Source organism: Rhinatrema bivittatum, chromosome 2 (genome assembly GCF_901001135.1).
Source record: "Rhinatrema bivittatum chromosome 2, aRhiBiv1.1, whole genome shotgun sequence".
NCBI classification, from domain to species: domain Eukaryota; kingdom Metazoa; phylum Chordata; class Amphibia; order Gymnophiona; family Rhinatrematidae; genus Rhinatrema; species Rhinatrema bivittatum.
In genome coordinates, this window is record NC_042616.1 from 120,977,970 (window position 1) to 121,003,400 (window position 25,431).

The 25,431-nt window shown below is 41.8% G+C and overlaps 1 protein-coding gene across 1 annotated transcript in view; it reads left to right on the forward strand.

Moving 5' to 3' along the window:
- PARD3 (par-3 family cell polarity regulator) overlaps positions 1-25,431 on the forward strand; it is a 1,467,145-nt gene that overhangs the window by 770,609 nt on the left and 671,105 nt on the right.

Below are 25,431 nucleotides of genomic sequence, written 5' to 3' on the forward strand. Positions count from 1 at the left end.
GCCTCAAATAATTTTCTAATAAAAGAAAACTTCACCATAGTTTCCCTGGGTACCTTAATTCCCTTTCTTCAAAAGGGGGGCTGACTATGCTATCTCTATATTAAGGATGCCTACACCCATATAGAGAGATTTCCACATCACATAAAATATCTCACATTTGTAGCAGGAGACCTATACCTCCGGTATAATGTGCTGTTTTTTGGTCTGTGTATCTTTACCAAATATATTGCTGTGATGGCAGTGCAGCTATGCAAGCTGGGAATGCAAGTCTATTCCTGTCTGGAAGATTCGTTGGTCAGGACTACAACCACAAAATCAATGTGCAAAACTTTCTGGGTGTTGGAGTTACTAGGGTTTGTCATCTCCTACACCAAGTTCCACTTGAGTTTATAAGAACATAAGAAAATGCCATACTGGGTCAGACCAAGGGTCCATCAAGCCCAGCATCCTGCTTCCAACAGTGGCCAATCCAGGCCACAAGAACCTGGCAAGTACCCAGTTTGTCATTTCTAGCCACCAAATCAATGTGTAGCAGGCTTTCTTCCATAATAGAGGGCATTTATCTTATATCTGGGAAGAATTCAGATAGATCAGATATAATTATGGGACATGTTAAGGATGTTGGGCCTTATGGCTTCAATGGACTATGAAATTCCCTTGGCATGCCTCTACATGAGGAGAGTCCAGTGGACCCTCAGATCACAGTGGTTACATGCCACCCAGGATATTCATGATAGCATCCATGTTACACAACAACTCAGGGACTCCCTGTCCTGGTGGCAGGATAATTCCAATCTGCCTCACTTTTTTGAAGGAGTTAATAAACATGTGGATAAAGGTGAACCGGTAGATATACCTAACCACCTAACACGCACCATCAATAATTTCTCTGCTTAGAAGCTGTATATAGTGGACTCCATATTTATAATGTACACTTGTATATAATTAATCTCCTCTATCTCACTTTATTTTCTTACAATCCCAGTTCATTAACCCTTGTTATTTGTAACTGCATCCCTTCATCACGTTTATTTATGTTTTGGTTGTATTTTTCGCACCCCTGTTTTCTGTAAACCGACATGATGAGAACGAGTTCTTGAATGCCGGTATAAAAAAACCTTAAATAAATAAAATAAAAATAAAATAAATATAGTATACTTGGATTTTCAGAAGGCGTTTGACAAAGTTCCTCATGAGAGGCTTCTAGGAAAAGTAAAAAGTAATGGGATAGGTGGTGATGTCCTTTCGTGGATTCCAAACTGACTAAAAGACAGGAAACAGAGAGTAGGATTAAATGGACAATTTTCTCAGTGGAAGGGAGTTGACAGTGGAGTGCCTCAGGGATCTGTATTGGGACCCTTACTTTTCAATATATTTATAAATGATCTGGAAAGAAATACGACGAGTGAGATAATCAAATTTGCAGACAACACAAAATTGTTCAGAGTAGTTAAATCACAAGCAGATTGTGATAAATTGCAGGAAGACCTTGTGAGACTGGAAAATTGGGCATCCAAATGGCAGATGAAATTTAATGTGGATAAGTGCAAGGTGATGCATATAGGGAAAAATAACCCATGCTATAATTACACAATGTTGGGTTCCATATTAGGTGCTACAACCTAAGAAAGAGAACTAGGTGTCATTGTGGATAACACATTGAAATCGTCGGTTCAGTGTGCTGTGGCAGTCAAAAAAGCAAACAGAATGTTGGGAATTATTAGAAAGGGAATGGTAAATAAAACGGAAAATGTCATAATGCCTCTGTATCGCTCCATGGTGAGACCGCACCTTGAATATTGTGTAGAATTCTGGTCGCCGCATCTCAAGAAAGGTATAATTGAACAGCTCCCCTATGAGGAAAGGCTAAAGAGGTTAGGACTTTTCAGCTTGGAGAAGAGACGACTGAGGGGGGATATGATAGAGATGTTTAAAATCATGAGAGGTCTAGAATGGGTAGATGTGAATCGGTTATTTACTCTTTCGGATAGTAGAAGGACTAGGGGGCACTCCATGAAGTTAGCATGGGGCACATTTAAAACTAATTGGAGAAAGTTCTTTTTTACTCAGCGCACAATTAAACTCTGGAATTTGTTGCCAGAGGATGTGGTTAGTGCAGTTAGTATAGCTGTGTTTAAAAAAGCATTGGATAAGTTCTTGGAGGAGAAGTCCATTACCTGCTATTAAGTTCACTTAGAGAATAGCCACTGCCATTAGCAATGGTAACATGGAATAGACTTAGTTTTTGGGTACTTGCCAGGTTCTTATGGCCTGGATTGGCCACTGTTGGAAACAGGATGCTGGGCTTGATGGACCCTTGGTTTGACCCAGTATGGCATTTTCTTATGTTCTTATGTTCTTACTAGGGGTATCCCCTTTCACACTTCTCAAGTAAAAATTGTTCTTACTATGGATGTAAACAACTTAGGTTGGGGAGCCCATGTAGAGGGGCTGTGCACCCAAGGCCTCTGGTCTGCTCAGGAGAAACATCAGATAAACTTCCTGGAGCTAAAGGCAATATAGTATGATCTGAAGAATTTCAGAAAATGTCTGGCCAAACGAACAACCAATTTGCGATGTTTTACATCAACAAGCAGGGAGGCATGGATTTGTACCTCCTGTGTGAGGAGGCTATTCAGTCCTGGGATTAGATCATATCTCAGGGGATAGTTCTCAGGGCGACGTATATGGCATGCATGGAAAATGTCCTGGCAGACAGACTGAGTTGTAATTTGGAACCCCACAAATGGTCCCTGGACATGGGGGTAGGAAAATGATATTCCACAAGTAGGGCATACCCATGATGAATTTGTTTGCATCTCCTCAGAACGGAAAGGTTCCACTCTTCTGTTTCAGGAAAAGAGCACAGGGCTAACTAGCCTCAGATGCATTTTCCCTCAGTTGGTGCAAGACCTTGCTGTACACATATCCTTTGATTCCACTAATTTTGAAGATTCTGTTCAAGCTGAAAGAACAGGGGAACTATAATTTTCAGAGCCCCTTTTAGGCTGAGACAAATTTGGTTCCCACTCCTCAGTGAGATGTCCATCAGGTATCCACTCAGGCTGGGGAATTCACCCATTCTCTCATCACTCAGGATCAAGGCAGATTGTTTCATCCCAATATAATGTCCCTGACTCTTACTGTCTGGATGTGGAGAGACTGACTTTACAACCTTTTGATCTATCCGAAGATGTTTCTTGAGTTTTTAGCTTCAAGAAAGGATTCTGCTAGGAAATCCTATGGGCTCAAATGGAGGAGGTTTGACTTATGTGATCAAAAGACCCTAGATCATTTCTCCTTCTCTACACAAAAAACTGCTTGATTACCTTCTTTATCTATCCAATTTGGGTCTCAAGACCCACCTCCATAACAGTGCAATCACCAGCATGTAGAAGGTAGACCCTTTGCTCTATAGCCTTTCGTTGTCCAATTTGTGCAGGGCCTCCTTTATTTGAAGCCTCCTATCAGGCCTCCCACTGAGCCATGGGACCTCAATTTGGTTCTATCCCAGATGATTAAAATTCCCTATGAGCTACTGCACTCCTGAGACCTGAAGTGCCTGACCTGGAAGGTCATCTTTTTGGTGGTGGTCATTTCAGCATACAAGGTCAATCAGCTCAAGGCTGTAGTAAGTTATCTACCTTATACTAAGTTTCATCATGATAGTGTTCTTCTGCTCACCCATCCTAAGGTTCTGCTAAGAGGGTATCAGAATTCCATCTTAATCAATCAATCATCCTTCTGACATTTTTTCCCAGGTCTCATTTTCAGCAAGATGAACAAGCACTGCAGAGTTTGATCTGCAAAGCGGCCTTGGCCTTCTACCTGGAGCAGTCTGAAGCCCACAGAAATGTTCTTTTGACACCAGCAATCTAGGGATTGCCATTGCTAAACAGACTTTAATTGGCTAGCAGACTGCATTTCTTTCTGTTATGCCCAGGTAGAAAGGAATCTGGCGAGTTATGTCAAGGCTTACCTTGTCCAAGCCATGGCAGCATTGGTGGGTTACCTAATATCGGTCTCTGTGGTGGAGATCTGCACACATCCTTATCTCATTAGTGTTTGGACAGGGATTCCTGATTCAACAGTAGGTTTGGCCAGTCTGTCCTAGCCTCTGTTGTTTTGTTTCCAGGCTGCCCTTCATAGAGAAGATATAAAAAGGGAAAAAAGGCTTGTTAGCAAAAATAGTTTGCGTGCTCGCTGGTACGTTTTTGTTGTTTACTCCTTTTCCATACTTGGCAATCTGTAGCTAGGAATGCTCTACATGCGAGGACTACCATCCTAGTTGTCCCCAGAGGAAGCAGAGTTGCTTACCTGCAACAGATATTCTCTGAGTAGAGCAGAATGTCAGTCCTCATGAAATCCACCCATCTCTCCTTAGAGTTGGCTTCTTTTTATAATGCTAAGGAACAAGACTGAAAAGGCCTCCATGTGGACACATGGCATAATGGCACACTAAACTTTGACATAAAAGTTCCAGCCAGACTCCATTAAAAGATATTGCCCACATGTGAGGACTGACAACCTCCTGTCCTCTGAGAACACCTATTACAGGTAAGTAACTCTACTTTATGTAAAAGAACCACAGTCAGATTCTTATGAAGCCACTTGCGGCTCCTGAACTTTAGTGAGAGTTTAATTTCTTTTTTTGTTTGTCCTATTACCTGTCCTCCCAAGTCCCCTTGTTCTAATTCTGTATTCATTAGGCCTTCTTTTGTATCCAAGGCATCTTGTACAAGTTTTTAATAATTTGGCTGAAAAGATAGTCACCCAGTATGTCCATTCCATACTTGATCTTTACGCCTCTTATTCATTTCAAGATTTAAATCATCACAGAGTTTTAACATCTGCTAATTTCTCAGCATAGATCTTAGTACTGACATGAAGATCTGCTCCTTTAGTCTTAATAGTACTTTCTTGTCCAAGGTCATTTTGCTGGCCTCTGTCCATTTGTGCCTGGTTTCAAATGGTCAAAGAAATATTTTTGCATAGAAAGGGTAGTGGAAACGTGGAAAGCCCTCCCAGGATGGGCGGTGGCAGCTATAACAGTAATTGAGTTTGAGTATATAGGGTAAGCACAGACCATCTTTAGTAGTATAAAATGGAGAGAGCAGAATCTGGTACTATGAACATATTTAAGTATTCATGTTGATGTACTCGCCCAATTCAATAAGGTATATTGGAGCTGCCACAATTAATGGCATAGTAATTAACATGAAACAATAGACATACTAGGGGAAATACACGCAGCTTCATGGCTGGGTTTGTCTGGAGGCTGTGATGGTAGAATCAGTAGCAACTGGATCTGCTTCTCAGGCTACAAGTTCTGTGATCATTAGGGCCAGATTGAAAATTTTGCACCTATAGGTAGAGAGCCATGCTATGCCCCTTTAAAACTATGCCAGCACATGACTCTAATGCAAACCTGCATATTTGATGTCTTCAAAATTTGGCACCATAGGCAGTTGCCTATGCTGAATCTGGCTTGGTAATAATTGGAAATCCTAGCAGAAATGCAGGCAATTCGCATAGACAAGTCTATCTGGCAGGCTGTTCAGGTGACCTAGGAGCTTTGCTTGTAATGGTAATTATTTAGATCAGGCTGTGATGATAGAATCAAACTAGCAGTAGGTCCACATAGCAGGCTTCAAGTTCTCTCGTGACTAGAAGTCATAGCAGAAGTACAGGCATTTTCATGGCCTGATCTGTCTGACAGGCTATTTTTTTATTGATTTATTTATTTTATTTAAAAAGTATTTGTATACCGTTTTTAAAAAAAAAAGGAATTTTATCAAAAACGGTTCACAGATTTAAAACAAAAATAAAATAATCAAAATAAAATGGAATTATTAAACTTTACATAAAAATAGGCAATAACTAGACAGGATGCTAGTATATAAGAATTTTAAAAAGTATAAAAGTTTGGAGCCATGGGCTTATTGTTTTTGGGGGAAAAAGGGGATAGAGGGGGGGGGGAAAGGGGAACGGGAGGAGGGAGGGGAAGTGGGAGAAATGCAGCGTAAAAATTATATAATAAAGGGAAGAAGGGAGAAGGGTATGATAATTGGAGACATGTGAATGAGCAAGTATGTTGTAGTTATGTGTAGCATAAATGGAATTGTAATGGGTGTAATTAAGTTTAGGAGAGTAGGTTCGGTATTGATGGTTAAGTTTAATTAGAAGACGTGTTGAATGGAAGTTGAAAAAGATATGTTTTGAGAGATTTTTTGAAATGAGCAGGGTTGGATATTGAGCGAAGATGGTTTGGTAAAGTGTTGGACCAGCTATTGAAAAGGCTCTTTTTCTAGTGAGATCTAATCTGGCTTGTTTAGGAGAAGGGATATCTAGTAAATTTTGGTTAAGTGATCTTAAGTGTCGTGTCGGTTTGTATATGCGCAGTAGTGAACAAAGCCAGGTGGATGTGTGATTATGGTTATGAATTAAACTATGGATAATGGAGAGAATTTTGTATTTTATTCTGAACTTTATGGGTAACCAATGTAGTGATTGTAGAATAGGGGTGATATGATGACGTAGAGAGGTTCTGGTTAGTATTCTGGCTGCAGAGTTTTGGATCAGTTGAAGGGGATATAGTGAAGAGTCTGACAATCCTAGGAAAAGAGCATTACAATAGTCTAAGCCAAAGAAAATTAAAGATTGAAGAATGGTTCTATAGTCTCGGTAGAATAGTAGAGGGCGAAGATGTTTTAACAGACGTAGTTTGAAAAACGATTTTTTTGTAAGTGAGGATATGTGTTGTTTTAGAGAAAGATCTGAGTTAATGTTTACACCTAGGCTTATAGCAGAACGTGTTATGGGGATAGTAACATTATTGATTGTAAGATGTGATGGTGGACCTAATGAAGAATCGGAAATGGAAGTTAAGTGTACAAGCTCAGTTTTTGCTGGATTTAGTTTTAATCGATTGTGGGAGAGCCAAGAGTTGATTGTAGATAAGTATAGAGAAACTAAAGATAGAGTGTCTGACCAAGATGATTTATATGGGACAAAAAATTGGATGTCGTCTGCATAAATTTTGAATTGAAGATTAAGAGAGGATAGAATATAGCATAAAGGAAGTAGATATATGTTGAACAGAATAGGAGAAAGAGATGAGCCCTGAGGAACGCCGGAATTAATGATATATGGGGAAGAGCAGTGCTGATTGTAATTGACTTGTTGAGGTCGGTTGGAGAGAAAGGATGTAAACCAATTCAAAACTGTACCTGTGATACCTATGCTCTGAAGACCTGAAATGAGTATCTGATGATTAATGGTATCGAATGCTGCTGATATATCTAAGAAAACTATGATGTAGTCTGTATATGAATCGAATGCACGGAAGAAAGTATCAAAAGAGGATAGAAGGAGTGTTTCTGTGGAATGACCTTTTCTAAATCCATGTTGATTAATATGAAGAATATTGTGCTCTGTAAGAAAATCGGTTAACTGATGGAGTACTACGGATTCTATTAGTTTGGCCAGGGAAGTAAGAGAGGATATAGGTCTGTAGTTGTTGAGATCAGATGTATCTTTTGCTTTAGCTTTTAAGATTGGTAATATAGAGGTCTTTTTTAAAGTGTGAGGGAATTCACCTGATTCTAGAGATTGATTAACTAGAAGGGTAAGGAAAGAGCAGGCTTCAAGTTTGAGAGCTTTGAAAAAGGCTCCAGAACACGGATTATAAGGGGAGTTGGAGGGTTTTTGTTTGTTTATAATGGCTAGAATAGAAGTATCTGAAGTAGGGGTGAATTCTGACCATGATTGACTGGGTACTTCTTTTTTTTGAGTGGGATAAGGAAGGTTTGAGAATTCAGCAGAGATGTTAAGTACTTTAGTTTCAAAGTGTTTAGCAATTTTATTGCAACAGTTGGTATCGACATTTATGGAGTTTTCATTTTGGGGAGAGGTTAAGGTTTTTACTATATTGAATAGTGTATTTGGGTTGCCATTGGCTTTGGCAATGATATTGGCATAGTAGAGTTTTTTTGTTTGATTTATTTCTTTATTATAACGGCGTAAGGTACAACGGTAGTTGTTTTTTAGTTCTGTGGTTTTGTTGTTACGCCATTTACGTTCTAGTTTCCTAAGGAGAGTTTTTAGGGTGTGCAATGATTTTGTGTACCAGGGAGCATCTATTTTCTTTTTATTTCTATTTTGTTTGATCTGCTTAAACGGGGCAATTGTATCGAGGGTGGTTGTAATTGTAGTATTCCAAGAGTGTACTGTGTCATTTATGTTGGAAAGAACTGTGGTAGGTATGTTAGGAGTGATTGTCTCTACAAATGTGTCTGCATTAATGAATTTCCTTCTATGTATTATTGATTGTTTCTTTGTTGTTATATGTGGATTTTTATTTAGATTTAGGGAGAAATGAATTCTGTAGTGATCTGACCAGGGGATGGGTACTACTGTGATATTGTTCGGAATTGGAAAATGTTGAAGTGGGTTGAAAAATACTAGGTCTAATGTTTGACCTTTAATATGCGTAGGGGTTTTGATGAGTTGATCCCAGCCGAGGCCAGACATGGCATCTAAAAAGGAACTAGTGATTATGGAAGGATTAGAGATATGCAGATTAAAGTCGCCCAGCAGTATTGTTTTGTTTAAATCTATAGGAAGTGTAGAAATAGTTTCTAGAAAATTTGAAAGTTCAGAGTTGAGGCACCCAGAGGGACAATAGATAATTCCTATGTTTAGTATTGTAGTAGCAATCAGAAGTATTTCAAACGAACCTGTTGATATTATTTGTTTTTTTACTGGATTCAAAGAGGATTTAATGATAGCTAACAAACCTCCTCCTCGGCGGTTTATTCTGGGTTCAGAAATGGTCGTATAGCCTGTGGGAGTTAAATTGTTTACTATAGCTGTATCTGATGTGGTTAACCAAGATTCTGTGATAAGAAAAAAATCAGGCTGAATAATATGTATGAGGTCTTTCAGAATGGGGACTTTTTTTTCGGACAGACTGTGCGTTACAAAGAATAAAGGATAAAGTAAACATAGCTGCAGTGCAGAACGTGGATCTTATAGCAGTTAGGGTTCGATTTATGTACTTCTTATGTCCAGACTGATATGACTTTGGTTGTGCTTGAAATGAAGGCATATTACCATATTTTCCCTGACCTAGGCTACTCGGGGGGCTTAGGAGCCCGGTTGTTTAGTAAAGATGGATTACTGAAGGGAACTAACTGGGGATCTTGCATGCTTTTCTGTTCAAGAGGATAGAGTGAAAAGGAGGAATAAAAAAATATTGTCCCGTTAAGGAGAAATCCTGAAGGTGATTGCACTCTGTGGCTGGCAATGTGGACAAAATAACTGGGCAGATAGGATAGGTCAGATGGCCTTTTTCTGCCCATCATCTACTATGTTACAATGCAGAGTCTGCATCAGAAATTTTTTTTTAACATCAGATACATTCAAACCTTTTGACCTAGCAAAATTAATAAATCTTTCAATTCAAACCAGCTTTTTTTTTTTCCAAATTTTCAAGTTCACATCTTAGAGACTTTATCTTACATCAAGCAGATTTTTTTTTTAACTTACTCCATAGAATCAGCTAGAGCTGAAACATCAGACTGTAGTGTAATTACAGAAAGATGAAGATTTTCCCTCTGGCTAGATACAGTATCTTCTAATTGTGTCATAATAGACCACAATAACTTCACCTGGGGTTTCCAAGTCTACTTTAATAGCAACTTTGGGTATAGAGAAGAGAGCAAGAGTTGCAGGTATAGAGGTCTGCCTCTGAAATAGTAGCAGGATCTTCTCCCAAAATTGGCTATGATGTCAAGGGAATCACAACAACTGAGGCAGCAATCACAATAGTGGAGCCAACTTCTGAGGCCACCTTTTGGGGTGCCAAATCACCAACCCTACTGATCCTGCCACGAGGAACACAGCACCTCAACAAAATGGCACTTGCACCAGCAGATCCATCACGTACCAACTCCAGGAGCAATAAAGAATCCAATGTAATCTGTAAATTACAGCTTCCCACATTCTGGCATTGCCTCATCAAATTTAGAAGACTGTGTCCTGTCTGCATTTAACTCCCTCGGCGTCCTAATCGACCCATTACTGAACCTAAAAAAGCACATTAGCTCTGTACTCAAAGGTGGCTTTTATAAACTCAACATCATAAAAAAGCTCAAGCCGCTGCTCCACACGCATGACCTTAAAACTGTCATCCAAGCTACTATGTCATCCAAGTTAGACTACTGTAACTCGCTGTACCTTGGTCTCCCCTACTCTACCATTAAACCCTTACAGATCCTCCAAAATGCTACGGCAAGGATAATTAGCAACGCTGGAAAAACAGACCACATAACCCCCATCCTAAAAGACCTGCATTGGCTTCCCATCCCATCACGCATACTATTCAAATCACTCACCATCATACATAAAGCTATATACAATGATAACTCCACTTGGCTCAGTGAACCCTTCCGTCTCACACAATCCACCCGCCCCACCAGAGCAAACCACACATTTACCCTACAAGTCCTACCCCTTAAAAGGGCCCGACTAACTTCAGCCAGAGACCGTGCCCTCTCAATTGCAGGCCCAACCCAATGGAATGCACTGCCCTCAAACCTCCGCCTGGAATCATGCCCAAATAAATTCCTCAAAATGCTAAAAACCTGGCTTTTCCACCAAGCCTTTCCGGATTAACTTTGCTACAATCTTCCTTCACCCTGCGTCCCCTGTAAATAATTGCCCCACCTTCCTTCCACCCCTTTCTTTGTAAATAGCTTCCCAATTATACCCCTCCACCCCAGTCTGTGTATATAGCTCCCCTATTACACCTACTACGCCCCCCTCCCCCCCCCTCATTTTTTTAACTATTGCCTCGGGCTCCCAGTTAGAGCCCTTTCTAACTCTTGTTTTTGCTGGTTATCCACTCCCACCTCCCCGTTCTATGTATTTTCTACCTGCTGTTATAATGTAAACCGATATGATGTGTATTTTAATGTTGGTTTAGAAAAACTGTTAAATAAATAAAATTTAAATAAATAATATAGCCATCAGACTAGTCATCCCACGCGGGTGATAGTGATCGATCAGCCAAAAAGAAGAAAATAATAATTGTCTCCAATCTGAAGCTCCCCCGAAGAAAGGAACTTTTTTTGCTTTTATTGTACTATGATAAATGTAATTTGAAAAAAAAACTAAAAAGAATTGGAAAAGGCCCTGAGAACACCAAATCAACAACCATGTCAGAGCTCAGTCTTGTTAATTTCTGTTCGGTGTTCTTTTGTCCTGTCATTTATATCGTCATGTATAAGTGCAGAAGAATGTTATTTTACATAGCATCCTTCACACAAATGGATTCCAAAATAGTGAACAGATTCCATGAAAAATGCAGTGAAACATTACTACCATATATCCCAGCAAGAGAGAAAATGATGGGAGAAGGTACAACAAATTTGATGTTAAAATCTATAGTTGAAGAAAACATGTGATTAGGATAATGGAGTTGCTTCATAAGTGAGGGAAAAATTCAAAGCCATGACATAAAAAATGAGTTTCTAAATAGGATTTAGAAAATAGAAAGTAAGTTGAGCAGGGAAGGAGGAAACTATTCCATGTTTTCAGTGTATGTAATTAATTTTTTCCACTAATAATGGCAAGTTTGAGGAATGACATACTAAAGAGATAGGAGTGAATGATATGGTTGGAAAACTATGCAGGAGCAATCACATGACTGATTTTAAAGATCCGAAGAAAAGTAGTATGCTAGTTGCTGAAAGGAGGGGAGGCAGTGACCTTTTCAAAGGCAGGGGACATATGGCCATGGACGTTTGGTGCAGAAATTAGACATTTTGGGGCAATTTTGTAAAATTTTCAATCAAAAAATGTGAATAAGTTATAGCAGTTTTCAAAGGGAAATTATCTGCATAACTTTCCTTGGAAAATTATCCCACCAAAGCTACCTACATACAAATTGCCACTGCTAATGTGTGTGCAGAGTTTAAAAAAAAAAAATTACCTGCGTACTTTTGGAAAATGTGAAAGTGTAGCTGTAAGTACAAACCCCTCCCAGGTTCCTCTCTCTGGAACACCTCTGCTCAGACTGGTAAACTTTCACAGCCTCTGCTGAACACTGAAGAAAGCAGAGGAACGCTGGCTTGTCACAGTAGTGAAAAACATTTTCCACTACTGCCATGTTTTTTGCCATTAGCCTGACAGAGAGAGAGGAGAACTATCCCCAGAAAACTGAGCAGAATGGCTCAAAAGAAGTAAAGAGAAAAATGGGAACGGGGTTGACATGAGGGGAAGAAGGAATGAGACCGGAAGAAAAGGAAGATACAAAGGGAGGCAGGCATCCATCATTGACCTGGCTAAGGGGGAGTGAGAGTGGATTGCAGCCTATCAGGGGAGAGGAGGAGAGGACACCCAGGAATCATGCTGGTTAGAGGTAGAGAAAAAAGGAGGGATAGAGAATGACCATGGTTCAGGAGGGAAGAAGGGGAAAGATGAGCTCCAGGAATCAAGGAGGGGAGAACCAGTCAACAGCCAGGTGTAGCTATTACATTAATTACATTAAACCCAAATGTTATTAAGGGGACACGCAGATCAACATGGAGATCTCATTAGCCTTCTTCCCACTGAAAAGCAAACTATTGCTTTGCTTTTTCTAAAATCTAAATTATTTATTTAGTGACTATCATTTTCCGTATGTGTTTGCAAGAATCATCAAAGAAAATAAAGTATAAAAGAAAAGCAGGCTAAAAAAACCCCTTTTGAATATAACTATTCCATACTACTGAGGGTAAAAGTACCTCAGTATGCAGATGTTTTCCTGAAGCTGTGGGAACCGGTGGGGGTGGGGTGGGGGGGGAGTGCTAGGTTGGGCCAGGGAAAGTATATGCAGAGATTAAGGGGCAGATTTTAAAAGGTACGCCCGATTTTATAACATGCACGCGCAGCCACACGCATGTTATAAAATCAGGGGTCGGCGCGTTCTATTTTATATTAAATAGAACATTTTATTATGTATTTATTTTTATTTATTATTCTGCCTTTTGTGACACTTCAAGCAGATGCTTTATGCTCTGTGTAGCCCCATCCTGCTCAGCTCTTGGATATAGGAGCATACGGAAGAGGGCACAAACTACACAAGCCTCATGACCTGGGGGTTCCTGCAAATGGGGGAAAAAAACTGTGTTTTCAAGGCCCTTAAGGTTTTCCTCTCTCAGGACTCTCCTGCTCTTCACTCAGTCAATCCAGCAAAAAATCACCAATCTGACTCTCAGATCTGTTGTTCAAAAATAAACTCTCTACTGGTGGTATGAGTAGGCAGCAAAAGTCAAAAACAAGTCACAAAGAAGAATATAAACTTAGTCTCTATTTTTAACTTTATAAGAATCCACCAAAATAATAAACCTTTTGGACAAGTCCCCTTCCTCCTTGTACTTTGTTGGTAGAGCAGATTATCTTCTCTTTCTCAGCCTCTCTTTTGACCCTCACATGAAGCTTCTAGCTGATCTCTTCGTCAGGCAGGTATGCTTTCAGGATCCTTCCTCAGTGGAGCGCTTTCTCAAATCCTCTGTTTCTATTCTTCTCAAAACACAGTGGAGTGCCAGGCTTCTTTCTCTCCCTGAATTCCTTCCTCCCAGCCAACCCTTCTGTGGGTCCCAGCCATCTTTGCTAAGGCAGTAAAACTTTCATCCCTGTGAAGGGGAAAGACCCAGCAAATGTCCTCTGCAAGGAGGGACACTTGCTTACCTCGGCCTTGTTTTAAGTTCTCCTACTGTATTACAGAGGTGTAATATTTTTATACATCTTTACCATCCCTCCCAATGGGGAATGGGTCAGCTCCCTAACACACCTACACAGCATTGACCTCACAACTGGGGTAGGGGGTCTTTTTGAGACCCCTGGCGAGCACACAGCTGAGGCCATTCCTGCTTACAGGGGCAGAATATTGATAGCCCTGTTACGTATGTAAAAGATGAGCAACTGGTTTAAAACCATCCTATAAATATGCTTCCACAATGTCAATGATGGCAGATAAAGCCGCAAATGGTCCATCCTGTCTGCCCTGCAAGATATTTAGGATCCTATCTGCTGCTTTGAGCCAGGTTACTCCCATGCAGAGATGTTACCCCTGAAGTTACCCTGTTTTATTCATTTCCCTTCTCTAGCCATTAGGGATCCTTTGTGCTTATGCCATGTCCTTTTGAATTTGGTTGCTGCTGTTGTCTTCCCCATCTCTTCTGGGATGTCATGCCATGCATCCACCGTGCTTCCCATGCAAAAATATTTCCTGACAGCATTCCTGAGCCTACTCCTTTGGAGTTTAATATTTTGACCCCTAGTTTTACAGCTTCTTTTCCATCAGAAGAGGTTTGATTCCTGTGCATTATTAATACCTTTTAGGTATTTAAAAGTCTGTGTCGTATCTCCCCTGTCTCTCCTCTCCTCCAGGGTATACATTTTTTCAATCTGTTCTTTATAACTTCTCATTATGCATCGCTCTTTCAGACTACTTCAGGTAATGAGTTTAAGAATGGGAGAGAGCATTTCTATTTTAGGTTGCTTTAAGGTGTTAGGGAAATGTGACATGAACACCTCTAGCTCTGTATGTTTATAATGAGGTTTCAGTACTCATTCTCCTGTGCTGCCGATAAATCTATACACTGGTGCATTTTTGTTTCACTGGTCTGTCAGTCTTAGATATCATATTGATATTGTTTAAATTTCCACTAAAGAAGACTTATCCTTACATTCAGTTGGCTCCATTTTTTGAGAAACTTGTTGAAGCAACATTTGTGCGGTGCTTCCTGGCTCCAGCTGCCCTGGAGGGAGAGGTCTTCAGCTGCTGCCTGTGGGCTGGAGTCCCGGGAAGGACTCGCTTTACTCGCTCTGGGCTCAGGCACCACCTCCTTTCTATTACTGCAAGTTTTTGTACATCCCTAATCTTTGTCCGTCTGTCTTTATTGAACCTTCTCCCCTTTCCCTTAAAAAAAAAGAAGGAAAGACTGCTAGATTGAGGTAAATTGTTATTTTTCCTTGAAAAAGTCACCTCATTTTTAAAATATGGCGCTGCCTGTTGTGGTTTATATGGTAGCAGTTCATAGGCACAAAGTTGACCTGGAGGTGATTTTTTTTTTTTTACCAAGCATCTAGAGATAAGAGGTAATAGATTTCACCATCTTTAATGGAAAAAGTTCTTTATTCAGAGCAGCAACTTATGGAATTGCCCCTCAGAAATGGATAAAACTGGTGTCCCGCCGCACAGCTCCAGCATCCCGTTCTCCAGTCCAACACCAGCATTCTTCCCTCTCACCCTGCTCCCCCTCCCCCCCCCAGTCCAGCACTATCACGGCACTATCGCTATCTCCCCTCCCCAGCCCAAGTTTAGCACCGTTTGTGTCCGCTGATCCTGTTGGGTTTTTAAAGCCCATTGTGTGCGCTGGTGCTTCCTTTCTATGCAGCATTTTCACATCTTATGCTGGGGAAGGGGGTAGCAGTTCATCTCCAGTCTGCATCCTGCCTGCCTGCGACACAGAAGGGGAGGGATTTTTCCAGGGAATGCACAGCTTGAGGGTGGTAAGAGAGGTGGGAGCCAGCATGTTTGCTTGTGGGGTGTGGTTTTGTGTGAAGTGAGGTAAAGTAGAAGAGAGGAACAGGAGGAAAGTAAAAAAAAAAAAATTGTGTAAGAAAAATGAGTTTTTCAGCCTAACTGATAGTGACAGGAGAACTCCTAGCAAATAATATGCGTAGGGTTTTGGCTATGACATTAAATCCATTCAGAAGTAAATTATATATGATTTTACAGAATGCCATGTTAGCTGGTATGATGTTATGACTACACAATAGTGAAAAGTACTAATCTTGTTGTTCTAAACTAATTGAAATACTTGGAATCGGGGTGGAATTTTTTTCATAATTAGCTACTTATGCACAATGAAGTCCATATTCAAACTTTTTTGTTTTTAGCTGAGCAAACTCTTGGCATTTTAAATCCCCTCCCCTCCTGCTCGCCGGCTCCAGTTTTCCCAGGCAAATAATTTCCTAAACCGTTTACTTGGACAAAAAGATGTGGTAATGGGGGATGTTTCCGGCATGCGGTTTTATTTTCATCTCTGCCTGGACAGTTACGCAAGTAAGTTTTGCTCGGAAAAGAAGCTATCGTGAAGTTATCCGGACAACTTTGTCCAGGTAATTTGTGACCAGATGTTCAGTCAGTGCGGATGCCAAGCTGAATATCTAAAGTTATCCGGGTAACTTTATCCATTGCCTGCCAGCTGAACATGGATCTCAGTGTTTTTTATGCCTTTCCCTGGAATACCTTGTAGAGAGAGATGCAAGGCAATCAAAAGAAGGTTACATGCTGGTCTTCTTTATACCTAACAAACTATGTAACATATAGTGTTGTAGTACGAACTTTCTTCTTAACCTAAAAACCTCTTCACTCCTCCCACCCTATAATGGCTTGGCACCACAAACACATAACAAAGAGATCGAGTTTAAAAATGTTTCTTGTGCTAAAATGCAACATAATCATGTATGTGGACTGCATGTGAGCAGTGTGTTTTAAAAGCTGTATTTATGCATGTTTAAGTGTGTGCATGTGCAGAAAATAAGGCGGTGGAAAAAGGATGGGTATAGGCGTCCTGAGGTTAGGCCCTGCTGTTATGCACTAAACTCTTTTAAATCTGGAGATCCCAGCAGGCATCGGCTTGTTAGCTGTGTAACTTTACAGCTGTTCCTGATGAGGATCGAGACTGTGCAGATCTTGCATTTTAGGGCTTATACGACAAGGTGAGAGGTCTAGGTCCAACTGGGAGGCATGCAGGATGAAGAACCAGAGGAGTATGGATGACCTCCAGATTGACTAGACAAAGTTGTGGACTAGTGGGAAAAACTGGGAATGTCCCTCGTGCTAGCATGTTTAAAATACGCTTACATACGTGCATAAAAGCTGGCAAAGTCCTATGAAAGATACATGAAGTAGGTTTGCTCGAGTGACCTCTTATAATGAGGAGCATACTTATGTATGGTAGGTGTATTTTTAATCTTCTATGAGCAAGTGTGCACATGATTTAAAATTCCGGCGTATCTCCTCTCATGTGCATGTATGGGTGCGTACGTGCTTGTTTTAATATTAGTCTGAATGTGCGCAGGCAGTGTTACTTATGGAATAATTCGGGCTTCAGCTTTATTAAACATTACAACTGCCAGACAAACAATATGCAACACACACTGGGGTACATTTTAAAAGAGAGCGCGCGCACGTACGTTTCTTCGCGCATCAGGCGCGAACAAAAGTACGCTGGATTTTATAAGATACGCGCGTAGCCTATAAAATCCACGGTCAGCGCGCAAGGGGGTGCACATTTGTGCAACTTGCGCACGCCGAGCCCTGCGCACGCTGCCCGTTCCCTCCGAGGCCGCTCCGAAATCGGAGCGGCCTCGGAGGGAACTTTCCTTCCATCCCCCCCGCACCTTCCCCTACCTAACCCACTCTCTCGGCCCTATCTAGACCCCCCCTACCTTTATCAGAAAAGTTACTACTGCCTCCGGGCAGTAGTAACTTACGCGCGCCCGTGCGGCAGGCCCCGACACAGGCTGCTGTGTCAGGGCACTCGGCCACGCCACTGGACCGCCCACACGCCCCGAACACGCCCCTGATCCAAAACCGTGCCCCCTGGCCACGCCCCCGACCGCCCCTTTTTGCAAGCCCCGGGACTTACGCGCGTCTCGGGGCTTGCGCGCGCTGCCAAGCCTACGCAAAAGGCTCGGCGCGCACGGGTGGTGGTGGGGGGTTTAAAAGGGTTACGCGCGTACCTTATGCACGTAACCCTTTTAAAATCTGGCCCACTGTGTACAATTCTGACCGCTGCATCTCAAAAAAGATATAGTTGTGTTGGAGAAGGTACAGAGAAGGGCAACCAAAATGATAAAGGACTCCCCTATGAGGAAAGGCTGAAGAGGTTAGGGCTGTTCAGCTTGGAGAAGAGACGGCTGAGGAGGGATATGATAGAGGTCTTTAATATCATGAGAGGTCTTGAACGAGTAGATGTGAATCAGTTATTTACACTTTCGGATAATAGAAGGACTAGAGGGCACTCCATGAAGTTAGCAAGTAGCACATTTAAGGCTACTCAGGGAAAATTCTTTTTCACTCAACGCACAATTATGCTCTGGAATTTGTTGCCAGAGGATGTGGTTAGTGCAGTTAGTGTAGCTGGGTTTAAAAAAAGGTTTGGATACATTCTTGGAGGAGAAGTCCATTAACTGCTATTAATCAAGTTAACTTAGGGAATAGCCACTGCTATTAATTGCATCAGTAACATGGGATCTTCTTGGTGTTTGGGTACTTGCCAGGTTCTTGTGGTCTGGTTTGGCCTCTGTTGGAAACAGGATGCTGGGCTTGATGGACCCTTGGTCTGACCCAGCATGGCAGTTTCTTATGTTTTTATGTCCAACTTTCCCACCACATTCTTTTAGTTAACCGGTTCGCAACCCTGTCCTGGGGGACTCCCAGCCAGTCAGGTTTTCAGGTTATCCGCAATGAATATGCACGAGAAATTTACTTGCACTGCCTTCATTGCATTTAAAGGTATCTCATGAATATTCATTGTGGATATCCAGAAAACCTGACTGGCAGGGTATCTTCCAGGAGAGTTTGGAAATCCCTGCTTTAATTGAAGGATGTCACCAGCTATGGGCAGACCACTTGCAATGGATCATTCCCTTTCAACTACCACACAGAGAAGTGGCAATAACTGTGCTGCTTCCGAATATATTCAGTCAGTCACTCTCTCCCTACCTGCTGCTCCATGCATGTAGGCCCTGTCCAAATGCCTGGCAATCCGGTTCATTTCGGTCAGGGTTTTATAATAACGGTCCCTTTGGAGGTGACAGATGGTGGGATACTGCCGTGAGGTGAAGTAAATGAATGTCTATCTCACATGAAACCCATTTGAACAATACCAACTGGGGCAATCTGTCAGCAAGGATTTGTATTTAATAACACTGCCACCATTAGCAATTACAAAATTACATATTTTTTTATTCAAGTTTCTGGTCAGACTGTGCCTCCTCCCCTCCAAATCCACTGGGGAATTATATTAGAACGTATGATCCTAATCCACTTCTACTAACCCATAATCAACCTTAAATCCTTCTTTATTTGAATGATCAGGCTAATTCTCTTAACTGACCCAGATCATTAACCTCAATTTTGCCCAGACACAGGTTTTTGTTCAGCTTTTATCCACCACATCCTTCTCCTCTCAAGGTTGAATTTTCACACAGCCTTGAATCTGTGGGTCCTGTTAGGTAACTGCAAAACCTTAACTATTAAATACAACTTTTAGCAACACAGCAGCACTCTTAATTGCATGCCTAGTCAACCAGATTGCCACCCTCTGCTTTAATTGCTGTTGCTCTTATGTCAAATGGTGACCCATTTACCGTTGTTCCCCCTGAATCCCTGTCCTGCTCCTCTTAGCCTTAATGAAAGCACCTAGAAGGTGTTTTCCCACTCTCATGTCTGGAACACGCGCATTTGTCTCTGTCAGTCACATTCTTGCATATCCCCCTTGATCGCAGCCTTGCAAATTGTTTTACTGGTTGCCTATGTTAGCCTATGAAATCCAGCTGTGCTTGTACTGTATCTCATAAGAATATAAGATATCCTATACTTAGTCGGACCAATGGTCCATCAGTCACATCATCTTGTATCTGAAAATGGCTAATCTGGGCAACTTGGAGGCTCTCAGCAGTTTGTAATGGTGTAATTTCCAAGTCTGTCTGGCTAATAATTGCTAATGGACCTGTCCTCCAAAAACTTGCCCAAACCTTTTATTTTTATTTATTTTTTTAGGTCAGCCTATACTCTTAGGGACAGATTTTCAAAGGGCTACGCGCGTAACCCCCGAAAACCTGCCCCTTCCACCCCCTGCACGTGCCGAGCCAGCCCCGGGATGCACATAAGTCCCGGGGCTTTCCTGGGGGGGGGGGAGCGGGGGGCGTTCCAGGGGCAGGGCCATGGGCGTGGTTCCAGCCCAGGGGCATTCCGGGGGTGTGGCCGTGGCCTCCGGACCAGCTCCTGGACTGGACCGGACCAGAACTTGTAAAATAAAGGTAGGGGGGGGAATTAGTTAGGGCTTGGAGGGTGGGTTAGATAGGGGGAAGGTGGAGGGGGGGGGGGGCGGAAGGAAAATTCCCTCTGAGGCCGCTCCGATTTCAGAGCGGCCTCAGAGGGAACGGAGGATGGCTGCGCGGCTTGACTCCACCGCTAAAATGAATAGAAGGGGAGAGATGGGGCATCCTTGTCTGACCCCACACTGTAATGGTAAGGGAGAAGATCACTGTTTAAAAGGATACGGGCACTGGGATTACTGTACATTACCAAAAGCCATCCCAACATATTCCCCATGAAGCCTTATTGACCCAGCGTCCAAAACATGAATTCCCAGGTCAGCGAGTCAAATGCTTTCTCTGCATCAAGACTTACGATCAGAGCATCTGAGTCTGACTGAGCGCTTAAAGCAGCAATAAGATGGCGCACATTCTTAACTCTGTGACGTCCCTTAACAAAACTGGTTTGGTCTCAGTGTATCAAAATGGGAAGCATTGAATTTAACCTACCACCTAAAACTGCAGCAAAGATTTTCCTATCCACATTTATTAGAGATGAGCCTATAAGACCTGACTTCCAAAGGATCCTTTCCATTTTTAGGTAACACTACTATTACCAACTGGCTCATATCCATTGGGATAGAGCCATGTGACACAATTTAATTGAAAAGAGCAGCAAGAGATTGCAAAATGGGAAAACATAGAATCTTGAAAACTTCTGTGCCCAGGCTTGTATCCCAGCTGCCTTGCCCAAGTTGAGATTCTGGATCACCTCAACAATTTCCCCATCTGTAATAGGCCTATTTAATGTATCTACCTAATCGGGGATAACTTGGGCCATTTGACATTTGTAAAGAACTCATTTTTGGTGTCTATATCTATTTTTATTGGGTCTGTAAAGTTCCTGGTAGAACTCCAAAAACCTTTCGGTAATACCTTCTGAAGCTTGCAAATGATGCCCCTTCTTGTCATTTATACTAGTAATCGATGACCTGGAGCTTTTTATGTGTATTAAATTTGCCAGAAGTTTACTGGGCTTTTTACTCTAGTGGTAAAGTTGGTACTGAAAAAAACGGAGCGCTTTGGAAGCTCTCTGGAATAATAAATGATTCAATGCTGTGCGGGCAATGTCCACCTCTTATGTTTTTTCTGACATATCTGCAATGTGCCTAGCTTGGGTCACTTTCAGCGTCTGTCATTTGCAAAATATCCGCATTCCTTATCCTGTTAACCCTTTCTACATATGCAATATCATAGCCGCTTATCACTGCCTTTCTGGGTTCCCAGAAAATCAAATCAGAAACTTCCCTGTTAGAGTTGGTGCTCACATAGTCCGCACATCTGTCTTTCAAATAAGCTTGAACAATTTTCATCATGATATAATCCCAGATTTATCTGCCAAGAAAAAGTGAATGTCTACCATTCTCCAGCTTCAGACCCAGAGACACCGGTGCATGATCTGAAATAGAGATTGTACCAATGGTGGAACTCCAAACCCTGGGAAATAAACTGTCAGAAATCAAAAAATAATCCAATTGTGAATACTCTTTATGTGGATAAGAGAGGAATGTGAAGTCTAGTTCCCCAGGGTGCAGGACTCTCCAAATGTCCATTAGACCATGTGCTTTATTAAACAAATGTATTCCCTGTTCCTCTCATCCAGGCCTACGGGGCTTCACCGGCTTGCAGTCCTCCCTACTGTTTGTTACAGTATTGAAATCGCCCCCATGATCACTTTATAGTCAGAGAATGTTAAAACTTGTTCACAAGATCTTTAAAAGAATTTTGAGGGCACGTGTTAGAGGCGTGTAAGTTACATAGAGCCAATTTCTGATGGTGCATCGAGCCAAACACAATACTATACCTTCCCTAGGCAGCTGAGATTGAAATGCAAATGCTTTTGTATCAGTATGCCCATTCTTCTCTGCCAATTAGAAAATGAGGAATATAAATATTGCCCCACCCAGTCCTTTTTAAACTTGGTGTGTTCTTTATCATTTAAGTGTGTCTCTTGGAAGAACATGATATGAGATTTTAAACCCTTAAACATGGCCAGGAGCTTACTGCAATTCACTGGCGAGTGGATTCCCTCAACATTGAGGTTTAATATATTTACCTTTCCCATATTCCCAGTATAAAAAGAAACTTTCCAATGATTAGAAAACCTGTTAGAAAACCCGAAAGACCTCCCAGCTGAGTTTCCTAAGCGTATTTTTTAATAAAATACTTTACTCAGTACTCATATCATTGGTCATTTGATGTGCAGAAATACTGATACAGGTTTATATGATCTTCAGAGGGATAGCTGTGTTGGTCTGGTTCAGCAAAAATCACAAGAGAAGTGTGGCACCTTACAGACTAACCAATTTGAGGCATGAGCTTTGAGTACATGAGGTGGACTTTGTCTTCAAAAGCTCCTGTCTCAATAAATTGGTTAGTCTGTAAGATGCCACCCACCTCTTCTCACCTTTACATGCTCTATATTTAAATACATTTTTTACATTTTTGGAAAACTATATATATATAGATCACACTGTCTTTTGTGAAATGCTTGATAGTACAAAATGAAAGAATGCTTATCTTGTCCAGTGTGTTTATAGTGTTCAATTATTCCAAAGGCACCAACTGCTGTAAATCAAGAGCACTATTTAGAGACCAATGCTCACTCACTAGAAACTGAACAAGACAATGGTGGCCACTGGCCAGCATTTCCCGTACAGACTGCATCAAGGCTTTTGCATTTCTAATGAACAAGTTCTAATAAAGAAAAGATTTCATATCAAATCTATTAATCTCAACAAAACATACATCAATACAATGTCCTTTTTTAAAATTTGTTTCTACTCACTTTTGGATCAAATTTTTTATGCCACCTTAAGCCCGAATTTTAAAAATCCCACGCGCAAAAAATCTGGGGGTATACGCATGTGGCTGGGCTGTGCGTGCTCCAAACGCATTTTAGAAATCGCTCGACCATGCGTGTACCTCCTGGTATGGCAGAAGTGTTGGATCTGGGTGGGGAGGGGCGGCACAGCGACCAATAGGCCCTGTCGTGGGGAAGCACGCACCAGCAACCGGCCAGCACGCTGAAGTTACTTCTGCTCGGAAGGAGCAGAAAGTATTAAATTAAAAATATTTGGGCTAGCTTGGTAGGGGTTAGAGGTCGGGGAGGAGAGGGGAAAAGGTAGGAAGGGGTAGTTAGGGGGATAGGGAAGTTCCCTCCCAGTCCGCTCCTTAATTGAAGCGGACTGCGAGGGACCTGGGAAAACCCTACTCGTGTTGCTGCATGTAATTTTTTTAAATCCCCCCCCCCCGTTGCGCATGGAAGGGGCCATCTGCCTGCATATGCGTGTGCGGACATTAAAATCCGGCATGCATGTGCGCGCGGGAATCATATTTTATAACATGCGTGCCTGTTATAAAAGAGCCGCGTCCATGTGCGTGCGCTGGGAACCATGCACATTTTCTAAAATCCAACCCTTAGTTAGTGGCATGTTTACTAAGGAAGCCAGCTGGGACCCAGGGTCAAGGTGCCTCTGTCTTCAAGGAAGGGAGTAGTTTCTTGGTGTCTTCGGGGAGGGGGGGTGAGAATTTCTGAGATGTTCTCCTGAAAAGTTTCTAAGTTCTGGAAGAGGGATTGCTTCAGGCAGAGTATTGGAAGCGGCATGGAGAAACAGGGTTGTCCTTGGTAGGGGTTCAGAGGTGAGCCTGTTCTGCTGAGGAAAGTCTTAGGGGAGTGTTACTGACTGATGAATGGATTCAGCCAGAAGCTCAAGGAGTTTGAAATAAGAGGATTGTTCTTTGTGGGAGTCAGAGGGAAGACTGCCTAGCAGAGGAAGGTCCTACAGAGTTGGTGACTGAATAAAGGATTCAGCCAGAGGCACATCTTGAGTTTGAGAGGTGAGAGAAGTTACTGAAAGAAAGGAGGGGAGAGCTGCATCAAACACACAGGTGTGACTAGACAATAGTGAACTATCTGAATTTTGTTTCTGCCCTCAGAGACCAGAAGGTACTTAGTTTTAGAGCTAGAGCTTTGATGTCTGTGTGTGTGTTTCTTGCCAGTCTCTGTACTGGTATGCAGAAGAGCCCCATAAGAAAGGAAACAGTACTAAGGGCTTTGAAACAAATTATTTTTTTCACACCCTTGTGAATTCATGGAGCCTGCTTTAGCCCAGTGAGCCCCTTTGCCCAAACCAGGATTGGAGCAGGAGCTACATAATAAGAACTTATAAACCCTCTTTGAAACAACTCCCTTGACTTTACACCCAGTTGAGTAGAACCACATTTGGGGCTCAGAGTTTCATGACATTACATTTTCATTTATTTTAAGAACAAAAACAAATGTCCATTTAACCATTTATGATTTGCCTTGCTGATGGAGTCTGGAACAGTCAGTTCTCCAGTACGGTAAGACCTCTGGTGGTTTACAGTGAGATGCTGCTTGCAGCCGAACCCTTCCGTCACATTCTGTATTTGCTGCTTGATCCCTCTCTTCTGCATTTTATGAAAGTGAATCCAGGAAATTGTGGGGCCTTGTCATTCACTGCTGACCTCCTCCCCCTCAGTTTAAACCTTACTCCTCCCCCAGGTTCTTAATGTTGTTAGCCAATTTCGTTGTTGATTTTTCCTGGCAAAATTTGATTTTTCCACTCCCTTTCCCTCCTTTCTTTGAGGACCCTGGCACTCTTGCCAGTAATAACAAATTAAACTGTGGGAGAGAAGGTAGGTCCCAAGTTTAATGGTCTTCACCTTTGATCCGCTAGATGCAGGCTCTTAAGTTTGGTTTTCTTGCTGTTTTTAAATCTCTAACTTTTATTAACCCTATATTTTTTTTTCCTTCTATCCTCAAATGGCAAGGCCATGGTGGATGTACAGAAGTTTCTTCCCGGTCTTAGCTCTCAGCCTCTCTCTTTGGCTAGCAGGGTTCACTGCCGTCGCGGCAGCTGCATTTCCTCCCCTCCCCCAGGCTTTTCGAATGGAAAATGTAATGCTGCTGTCTTCTGCACTACGGTTCAGAGCTGACTGAAGTTTCAAATATTTTACATCTAATATGGGAACAAGAAGTGACAAACGAAGTGAATTATTAAAGCCTTCACAGGCTAATCCTCTGAAGATATGACTTAAGGTATTAAGGTGTCACGGTTTATGAAAGCTCTCTCACAAGATGTCTAATTAGTTGCACGGGACGGAGATCACGTAAGGTTCTCCTGTACAGCTGCTGCTCTGCACACAATCTGTTTACAAGCTGCTTAATACAATTTTTGTAACGGAGGCAACTATTTAACAATAAAGCATTCATTTTGTACAGTATCTTGAATTGCCGTGTGG